Consider the following 10,129-nt stretch of genomic DNA (forward strand, 5'->3'; position numbering starts at 1 on the left):
GCTCTCTGCTGCCCTCCTGTAGCTCTCCGCCCACTGCCCCGCCCTCCTGTAGCACCCCCTGCCCTCTTCCCCCGCCCCCCCTTATAGCTTGCTGCCCTGCCCCCTCCTGTAGCTTTTTGACTCCCACTTGTAATTTGTTGCCTCACCCTCCTGCAGATCCCTGATCTGGACCTTACGCAGTTGGTCATAACAGATAATTAGCATATTCCTCTCTTATTATATAGGATGAAACTGCCCTATGTACTTTTTATTAATTTTTCTCACTGACCATAGAGAATACTGGAATTCATAATATTCAGAGTTGCATATTTGGAATGTAAACTTGCATAAACCATGCTACAAAATAGTTAATACTATTATTAGAGATGCCAAATCCTTACAAAATAATATGTCAGAGCATTTGGGAAAATGCTTATTATATTCCTGTGGGGACAATTTAATACATTTCACAGGTGAGTGACTTTTTGCAATGTTTTAAAGCACACATATTAAAAATGGTATTTAAATGGTGCACAGTATAAATGAAAGTTTTACTGCTGTTGCTATTTTTTCATGGCATTAATATTTATTAGTTAGCTTGGCTGGCATGGCTCAGTGTTTGAGCATTGACCTATGAACCAGTAGGTCGTGGTTCAATTCCTGGTCAGGGCACATGCCCGGATTGCGGACTCAATCTCCAGTGTGGGGTGTGCAGGAGGCAGCCAATCAATGATTCTCTCTCATCATTGATGTTTCTATCTTTCTCTTTCTCTCCCTTCCTCTCTGAAATAAATAAAAACATATTTAAAAATATTTATTAGTTAATGTAGCCTACATTTTATAGTCTCAAGTGATATATATGAAAAAGCTTTACTTTTTTATTTTTTGAAATTTGGAAAGAGGCAATTAAGAACCACAAGAAGGAAGTATCTTACTCTCTAAGATTAGTAAAGAAAGACTATAATTTGAAAAGTAAAGAAGGCTGGTTAAAGACATTTCACAGATTTGATTAAAACCGTCAGTATTAATCTGTTCTTTTTCCTCTTTATGAAATATGCAGTAAAGAAAGAGCTGGCTTTCCTAGGGTATAATTTTATAAAGATTTTTAGAATTTCATTTGTTATTCAAATATTGGCACTGTGGAGCAGGTGGGAAAGTATTATTGAATAGTATAATTAATAGTCTGTCCAGAGATCATGGATCAGAAGGCATGCTGATATTTCAATCATTAATACCGTCTATGAAAGATGGACTGCTCAGTATATCTTTCCTGTAAGAAGTTTATGATGTTTCCTTAATAACTTATCAGGTAGTATAAGACCTTACCATGTAAAATATCTGGCAGTACTTTATTTTAAATATACAACTATGGCTGTACAACACAGTGTGTCTAGAGAACAAAGGATGGGAATTACATTCACATTCTCAATAACCCTTGTGCAAGAGAAAGTAATTCCTTCTGTTGTATCTTTGACCTTTTAATATTTGACTCTCCAGTAAATGAAGTCATATACATCTTGGATCAGACTATAATAACTGGTATAATAATGCCTTTTTAATCTCAAATTATACAACTTCTAGTGTTCTGGAGGTCAAATTATTGAAGTTTTTCTAAAGGATTAAACTCAATTGTATACATCATAATTTATCTTCCAAAGCAATTGATTTGACATTATTATAATTGTGTAATTATAATATCAAATTATTGAAAACTCTTAGTTTGTACAGTCAACCAAAATATTGTGTCATAAGGCTTTCCTCATTTTGTAAAATCACTATCCTCTGTTAAAAGGACAGTGGCATTGACCTTTTAACAGTAGAGTTTACAGTTTCTTCTTTTTTTAATTTTCTTAAAGTATGGACCAATTTTCACTGCTTATTTATAATCTTTGGAATAACAGAACTGGATCTGCTCTCAAATATAAGTCCCAGGTCAGATACCTATTCTTCACCTCCACTTTACCACTCTTCTTAACCCAAAGTGCCCTATCAATCAGATGGTATTTTGTCCAATGTTGCTATATTCCATCTTGCCTTAGGATCTAAATGCATATTTCCCTCTTCTTAATATGAGTCCTGGCCCCAGTACTAGTGTGATTTGTGATTTTTAAAAGTTAAAACAAACATTTTGGTGAATAAAATTTGAAAGGATGATGGGAAATGAATAGCCTACAAAGAGTATTAGACTTGGGAGAATGAAAATAAGGTTAATTTAAAACACATGTTGTAATAAAAGTTGCTAAATGTGCAAAGCAACTTACAGAATTACATGTTATCTTTTGTTTGCAGGATAAAAATCCTGTTAGCTTATAGTGGAATGTGTTATAACGGAGTGTTTTCCTTATATTTCCTTATTATAACTCCAATTTTTATTTTTTTGGTTATTTATTTTTAATATTTATTTATTTGTTTAGAATGGATCCTTATTTTATATATATATATACAATTTTTCTAATGGACCCAGTATTTTTCCATCACTATTTATTCCTCCCATGCCCTCTTTTATCTCCACCCATCTCCATGCCCCCACACCATCACCACACTATTGTCCATGTCCATGAGTTCTCTCTCTCTTTTTCTTTTTTGCTCAACTCCCCACACAACACTGTCTTTCCCATCACCATTTGTACCTCTTTCACCTCCATCTTTTTCTACCCCCAAACTTTTATTAATTAGGTTGGAGTTACATAACAAGTAAGTAGTAAAAGTAGAATTACTTTATCAAGTGCTATCTATAATAATAAAAGGGTAATATGCTAATTAGACTGAACGTCCTTCTGGGCATCATTCCAGACGTCCTTCTGGACAAAGTCAGGGCAGGAGCTAAGCAGCCTGGGTCTCGGGTGCCTGGTGGCTGCGGCTGGAGGGAAGCAGCCCAGCAGCTGGTGTGAAGCCCAGGTCCTGAGTGCTGGAGGGAAGCCGGTGCCGGCAGCCGAGGGAAGGAGGCCTACTCTTGCACCAATTTTCATGCATTGGACCTCTAGTTTACACATGAAATAATCAGAAGAAATGGAAGAAATATTAGAGCCCCAAAAACCTGCTGAAAAAAGTGTTTTTATGAACTTTTGAGAAAAGAAAGTTACTTGAAACCTGAATAGTCCAATGGCAGCACACCAGTGTGAAAAGCAAAATAGAGACAGATTCATAGATTGAGAGCAGACAGATAGTTCTGATGGGGCAGGGGGTTGGGGGGGGGGAGGCTGGAGGGATTGAGCAAAAAAAAGGAAAAAAAAAGAGAGAACTCACGGACATAGACAATACTGTAGTGACTGTGGGCAGGGAGGCAGGTGGAGGTGGAAGAAGGTGCAGAGGGGATAAACGGTGATTGAAAAAAAAAGTACAGATGATGAAACTGTGGGGAATGAAACCAAAACAGATTCCTATATGTTGCATATTGGATTGGATAAGAAGAAATAACTTATTTACATTTATGTTCTCATGCCACATTAGTTTTTCACATAAGAGTTTTTAGCATTCTAAGAGAAATTGCCCCAGTTTCCCGGTTTAAGAGATTATGTGAAATTGCCCTCCATCAGGTCATTTGCTTAACATTCCCTTCTATGTCTCCACCTTTCTTCTGTTCCCTATTCTTTCTTCCTGAATGCCACATTTTTAGAAGTGTCTTTTGTTAAGGCACTTGGCAATAAACTCATTCACTCTTTTTTTAGCATAAAAATATTTGAGTTCCATTTTTGAATTTTGTATTGCATATCAAATTCTAGTGAGACATTTATTTGCGCTTAGCACTTTGAAGTTATTACATTGTCTTTTGGCTTATGGTTTATGCGATATTCATTTATATCTACTTGTCATTGCTTTGTATGCAATCTGTCTTGTTCTCTCATTGTTTCAAATCTATTTTTGTAATTAACATTTTGTAATTATGCCATGGTGGTATTATTCTCAAAGAGTACTCAGAAATGCAATATTTGCTCTTACTTTACTAATTTGCTATGCGGTGGCAGATTCAGTGGTTTCCACTTGGAACTTCCTAACAACATTGTCTTTATTCTGTGTGTCTGACAGCCAATTGGCCACTCCAGGTGGGCAGTAAATTGCTAAGTAAGACTGTTTTTAACTATGTATTAAGGAACTAAGGGGAAATAAAAGTGTGTTTTCATAAACTATCCAGTTCTACTGTAAAATGAATTCAGCTCACAACTCTATCCATCATTTGATCTTATTGTTCATTTTTTAAAATTCTCAGCCAAGGATATGTTTATTTATTTGAGAGAGAGAGAGGAAGGGAAGAGAGAGAGAGAGAGAGAGAGAGAGAGAGAGAGAGAGAGAGAGAGAGAAAGAGTGAAACATGATCTGTTGTCTCCTGTAGGCACCCCTACTGGGGATCAAACCCAAAATCTAGTTATGTGCCTTGACCAAGAATCTAATCCAAAACCTTTTTGGTGTATGGGACAATTCTCCAACCAAATGAGCCACTTGGATGGGCTTTATTTCTTTTTCTTTTTGTATTTATGAAATTCTTAAATTTCCTGTCTGAAAGTAGATCACCTAAGGAATATAATAAATGTATAGCCTATGACTTGTGCTTATATTCATAATGTCCTCCATAACATCCCAATGCAAAAGCCAGTTTGTCTCCTAAAGTGCTAAGGTGAAGGTGATTAGTTAAATAATTTGTTTCATAACTAAAGCTACATGCCTTGAACTACCAATGTCCCATTGTCTAATGCAACATATTCATTATGCCTTCTAATCTAACTCAATTAAGTAAATGATCTCAGATTTATCTTTCATGAAGAGTATAAATACATACAATCTGTCTCTCCTCTCTTTCTCTACCCTTTCCTTCCTCTCTTCCTTTTTCCTTCCCTCTGCCTCTTTATCTTTCCCTATTTCTATCTATTATTAAAATATAAACTGAAGCACATTAAACTTTTTAAGAATATCTTTGAATTCCCTGGCTGGGCGGCTTAGTTGGTTGGAGCATTGTCCCGTACAACAAAGGTTGTGTGTTCGATTCCTGTAAACATAGCCTCAGTGAGGATTAAAAAAAAAAACACAAACAAAAATAATATCCTTTGAATATCTCGTCATGTTTCAGCAAGCACAAACAGTAAATATCCCTGGCAGTACTGAGCAACCCCAAATGAAACAAACAAGAAGGCAATAGCTGCCCCTGGGAAAGAAACCAATAGTACCCAAAAGCAAATTCACAAGTCACAGCCCAAAGATTTAATTCTACAAATGTGTGTCTTTTTTTTTTTTTTTTTTTTTTTGCCTGCCAATCTGAAAGGAAAGGAGGGTGTGAGATTTATTATTACTCTCTAGCCAGGCAGCACAGCGAGAGGCCTGCAAGAGGTGACTTGGATAACAATTTTTACCCTTTGCTTATTTCCACTAGTTTTCCCAGGATCCAGTTTGCAGGCTCTGGGGTGCGTCAGGTGTCCCAGTGGGTTTCATCCTAGTCACCAGAAACTGTAGAGGAGGAATAATAATATTCCCTATACCCTTTATAGTGAGTGCTTTGCTGAGACCCCTTTTGTTTCGAGGCACCTCATAAATGGATAAGTTTATCCAGGTTTAAAGTTTTCCACTGCAAATCAAGATTATCTTTGGTAAGATTAGCTTGCTAGTTTAGCCTTAAAACAAAAATGAATTCATCTGATGTCTCACATTGGACCCAGTACTGCTTAAGTCGGACCCAGTCCTACCCTAGAATTAGCCCAGATTCTAAGGACCCAATCTGATTCTGGAACCAGTCTGCCTTCGAATTCAAACGTAGTCCAGACATAGATGTGGTCCCGTTTTTAAGTTGGACCCAATAGGACTCCAGCTGGTTTCCAGACCCAGTCCAGAAAAAGAAGAGGAAATAAAGTCTAGAAGCGCCTAATGCAAACGCTGTGGAGCAAGGATCCAAGCGGGACTTACAACCTGCTGAGGCAGCGAGGAAACAGCAGCTCAGGGGCTCCACCAGGTACAACCTCTGGTTGGTCCTTGCTCCTGAGGGTGCCCTTCCATTCTTGATTCTTGCTTTGACACTAAGAATGGTTAAAAGGTAAACTGAGGCATATTAAATTTTAAAGATTTGAGTTGATAAAAAATTAATTTAAATTGGGCAGAAACCAATCTAGCAGATAGAAATCTAGCTCCAAGGAGGTGTATAACATGAAAGACTTTAATAAGCAGAAGGAAATTGCAACAAGGAAGTTAAATTGATGGGGAAAAAGAGACATTTTGGGGGGCTAGCAATCTGATTCTAGTCACTGCCCCTTTAATTGTCTGGTCCTGAAAGACCTGTTTACTCCCATCTCAGAGAGGCCATAAACCTTCCCCAGAAGAAATTATCAGTGCTGGCGCTAGGCCAGGCCTTTGGTTGTGGTCTCAAAGCCCCAGCACATAGGGCTCTTTAAGAACATGCAAAGGGGACCAGAAAAACCCATATTTGGGAGACAAAGGACTGAAAAAGATATAAAAAGGGACAACTTCCTCCATGTTGCTGCTCAAAATTTGAAAGATATTTTTTTCTCTGGGCCCACGCGTAATAAATCGTAACTCCATTTCTCTAAGCATTGCTTGATTTTTCTCCAGTCTTCTGTAACAAAATGAGGCAAAAGAGTGAATAATGTTACTTTCCTTAAGAAAGGAAAGGCCAGGGTCTAGTAGGCAGATGACCTAACTGGTGTTGATCCTGTTGATTCTTGATTGACTGGTTTAAGATTCCTCTTCCGAGTCAAAACTATAATTAAATTAAGTCTCCATTTGATGACACAGGGTTTAGCATAAGCCACTCCATTTTGGGTTTGTTGTCATATTTTTAACACTATCAACATATATTCAAGTATTTTTAAGTAGTTATAGCTATAGGTCTTCTATATTATTTTGGTCTAGAATCTACAACAAAAAGGTGTCTAATTTCCTTTCAGAGCAGTTATTAAAAATGCATAAAATAATATCGCTATTTGAGGTAATGATTATACATAGAGTTCCAACCAATTCTACCTTATCAGTCAATGTCTAATCTAGATCCATCGTCTGGCTCCAAGACCAGGGTTCTTTTTTTTTTTTCATCTGCAGCTGCAATAATGGTAACAAGATTATGAACTATCCCCAGGTGTAAGTATATTCTAAGTGATTACATAATGGAAGTAAAATCCACCACTGTTTTTTTTTATACCCTTCATTTCTTCTTTCATTAATATACTTTGTGCCAGTTTGCTTGATTCTGTGTAATCCTAATATATAAAAATCCAGGGTCCCTAACGACCGAACAGACGACCGGTCCATCCCCTGGTCCTCAGGCTCCATTGATCAGGGGATGGCTAACAAGGAAACCGGGGTCCCTCAGACTCCAATGAATATGTGGCAGCAGCAACTGGTGAGTGGGCGGAAGGCAGACTGCTTGGTCCCTCCCCTGGCCCACAGGCTCCCATTGATCAGGGCATGGTTAACAGGGAACCAGAGTGAGTGGCGAGCAACTGGAAGGCAGGTCTCTTGGTCCCTCCTCCTGGCCCTCAGACTCCAATCAATCGGTGGTGGAGGCGGGGCGGAACTGGGGACTGGCTTCCTTAGTAGTCCTGTAGGTTCAATCTCCAGAAGATAGGCCAGGCACCTCCGGCACAGCGCTGCCAGCCTCCTGGAACTCGGCCTCGGGCACTGCAGCCGCTTCCCCTCCCTAGACGCTCCACAAGGAGAAAAGGATACCACCAGCAGCACCAGGGGTGACCAGCGGTGACTGACTGCTTTCCCTGTGCTTCCTCCAGGTCACTTAAGCCGGCCCCCCCTGCCCCCCCCCCCCCCCGCCCTGCTCCAGATGAAGTGTGATCACTGCAAATGGAAGGAATGTAGTAAAAAAACAAAAACTGATGACCAAGAGAATGCCGCAGTCAACATCTGGAGTCTGGCTCATGAGAATGGAGAGCAGGGAGAATTCCATAATTTGGCCGATGCCAAGATATTTCTGAGTGACTGCCTGGCGTGTGACAGTTGTGTGGCCACAGAAGAAGGAGTCCAAGTTTCTCAACAGAACACCGAGGACTTCTTCCATGTTCTGAACCTTAATAAGAAATGTGATACCTCACAGCACAAGGTGCTGGCAGTGTCCATGTGTCCTCAGTCTCTGCCTTATTTTGCTGCTAAATTCAGCCTCAGTGTCATTGATGCATCCAGAAGGCACTGAGACTTCCTCAAAAGCCTTGGGGCACACTGTCTTTGACATGAAGATAGCTGCGGACTTCAGCGTCCTGGAGAGTCAGAAGGAATTTGTGCGTCGGTACTGCCAGCACCGTGAGGAAGAGCCCCAGCTACCCATGCTGACCTCCGCCTGCCCGGCTGGGACCGACGATATGCAGAGCATGTGCCTTGGGGAGGAGCCCCAGCTACCCATGCTGACCTCCGCCTGCCCGGCTGGGACCGACGATATGCAGAGCATGTGCTGGGTCACCCCGTCACCCCCACCTCTGCACGGCCAAGTCTCCCCAGCAGATCATGGGCTCTCTGGTGAAGGATTACTTCACCAGATGGCAGAACCTGTCCCCAGACAAGATTTTCCACATCATTGTGGCCCTGTGTTATGACAAGAAACTGGAGGCCCTTTGAGAAGATGTTCCCACAGCTTTACATAGTTCCCAGGGTGCTGACTGCATGTTAACCTCAGGTGAAATTGTCCAGATAATGGAGCAAAGTGACCTCTTCTCGGATGACGCCGCTGTGGACACTCTGTTTGGAGACATGAAGGAGGAGGTGAGGCTCCACGAGGGTGCCAGCTCCGACGGGTACCTGGCACACATCTTCAGGCACATGGCCGATGAGCTGTTCAACAAGGTCGTGGAGGTGCTCACCTACCGCACCCTGAAGAACAAAGACTTCCAGGAGGTCACCCTTGAAAGGGACGGAGAGGTTCTGCTACGCTTTGAGGCTGCTTACGGCTTTCGGAACATCCAGAAGTGGTCCTGAAGCTGTAGAGGGGCAAGTTCCCCTGCCACTTCATGGAGGTCCTGGCCTGCGCCAGGGATGCCTAAGCGGCAGGGGCCAGGCCCAGGCGGACGACGGGCAAGCAGACAGGGCACTGCTGCGGCAGATGGAAGGCATCTACACTGTCATCCCGGTGTGGCCCCAGAGACCAGCGCCCATGTGCAGGAGCTGTACCAGGAGTGGCTGCTGGGGGCGGGGGGATGACGTGACTCCCCCGGGGCCCAGGCAGTCCTGCACACCGCCTAGCAGGGCCCAGGGCAGCCTGCCAGGACATCAAGTGGTAAAGGTCCAGCAGACACCCGGCCTGCAGGCCGCCTGAAGAGAGGTGTCAGACGTGTGAAGGAAAGGTTTAGCATCTCTGTCATCGCTTTGGTTTTCAGATTTCCCTGCTCCCCATCTGTCGGCTCCCTCCCTCTGAGGGGCGCTGTCGTCATCACATGGTTGCAACTGGAATATTGTCTCAAGAGGATTGCCCCAATGTACGTATCCTTTTATCTGATGATGAAAAAATCCCAAAGAACAAGAATGGAGACAGACTACTGTCCTTTAGGCTTAAAAGAAACCCGGAAGTGTCCTGCAAAGAGCTGAGACTTGGTTCCTTCCATGTGCCTCAGAGAGATTGGATGAGGAAATGGCCCCGTTTGGCCCTGACTTTACCCACTTATGTTACTCTTGAAGGTGACTTTGCCACAATGTGAATAAACTGCCACCTTTTGGAATAGGGGCTCATACCAAAGTCTGCATTCCCAACTTTTCTTGAAACAGATCTATGTTCTGCAGCTGTGGCCACCATCCTGAGATCAGGTCCTGTCGCTGGGAATCAGGAGGCACTGGAGTGGAGCCCCCAACCCACCCCCGTGCCCTTCCACATTCAGGGATTGAGCTGAACTCTCTTTGGGGAGGCCTGGCAAGGGTGACAGGTGTCACAGATAAAAGGATGGAGAATGGAGAGGTGGACACCCTGCTCGGTCCCTCCCTGGGTGGGGTCAGGCAGATGAAGGCCAGCCAGCCCATCCCACAATTGGGTGAGATAGCATCCTCTGTGTCCACCTCTCACCCCGTGGGCCCAGCCACTCCCCTCAGCTCCAGGCAGCCCTCTGCGTTCCACAACAGCACGCTCTGCCCTCACATGCTGCTCGCCCTAAGTGAGAAGGAAGAGAGCAGTTGGCCCCCAGACAATCACACAGAAAGATAGGGCTCATGGCTGGTGAGCGCAGTG

General features: G+C 42.6%; 1 pseudogene; it reads left to right on the forward strand.

Moving 5' to 3' along the window:
* Positions 1 to 7,750: 7,750 nt before the first annotated feature.
* LOC129149906 (nuclear prelamin A recognition factor-like) lies at positions 7,751 to 9,156 on the forward strand (annotated as a pseudogene).
* The last annotated feature ends 973 nt before the right edge of the window (positions 9,157 to 10,129 follow it).

Source organism: Eptesicus fuscus, chromosome 7 (genome assembly GCF_027574615.1).
Source record: "Eptesicus fuscus isolate TK198812 chromosome 7, DD_ASM_mEF_20220401, whole genome shotgun sequence".
NCBI classification, from domain to species: Eukaryota; Metazoa; Chordata; class Mammalia; order Chiroptera; family Vespertilionidae; genus Eptesicus; species Eptesicus fuscus.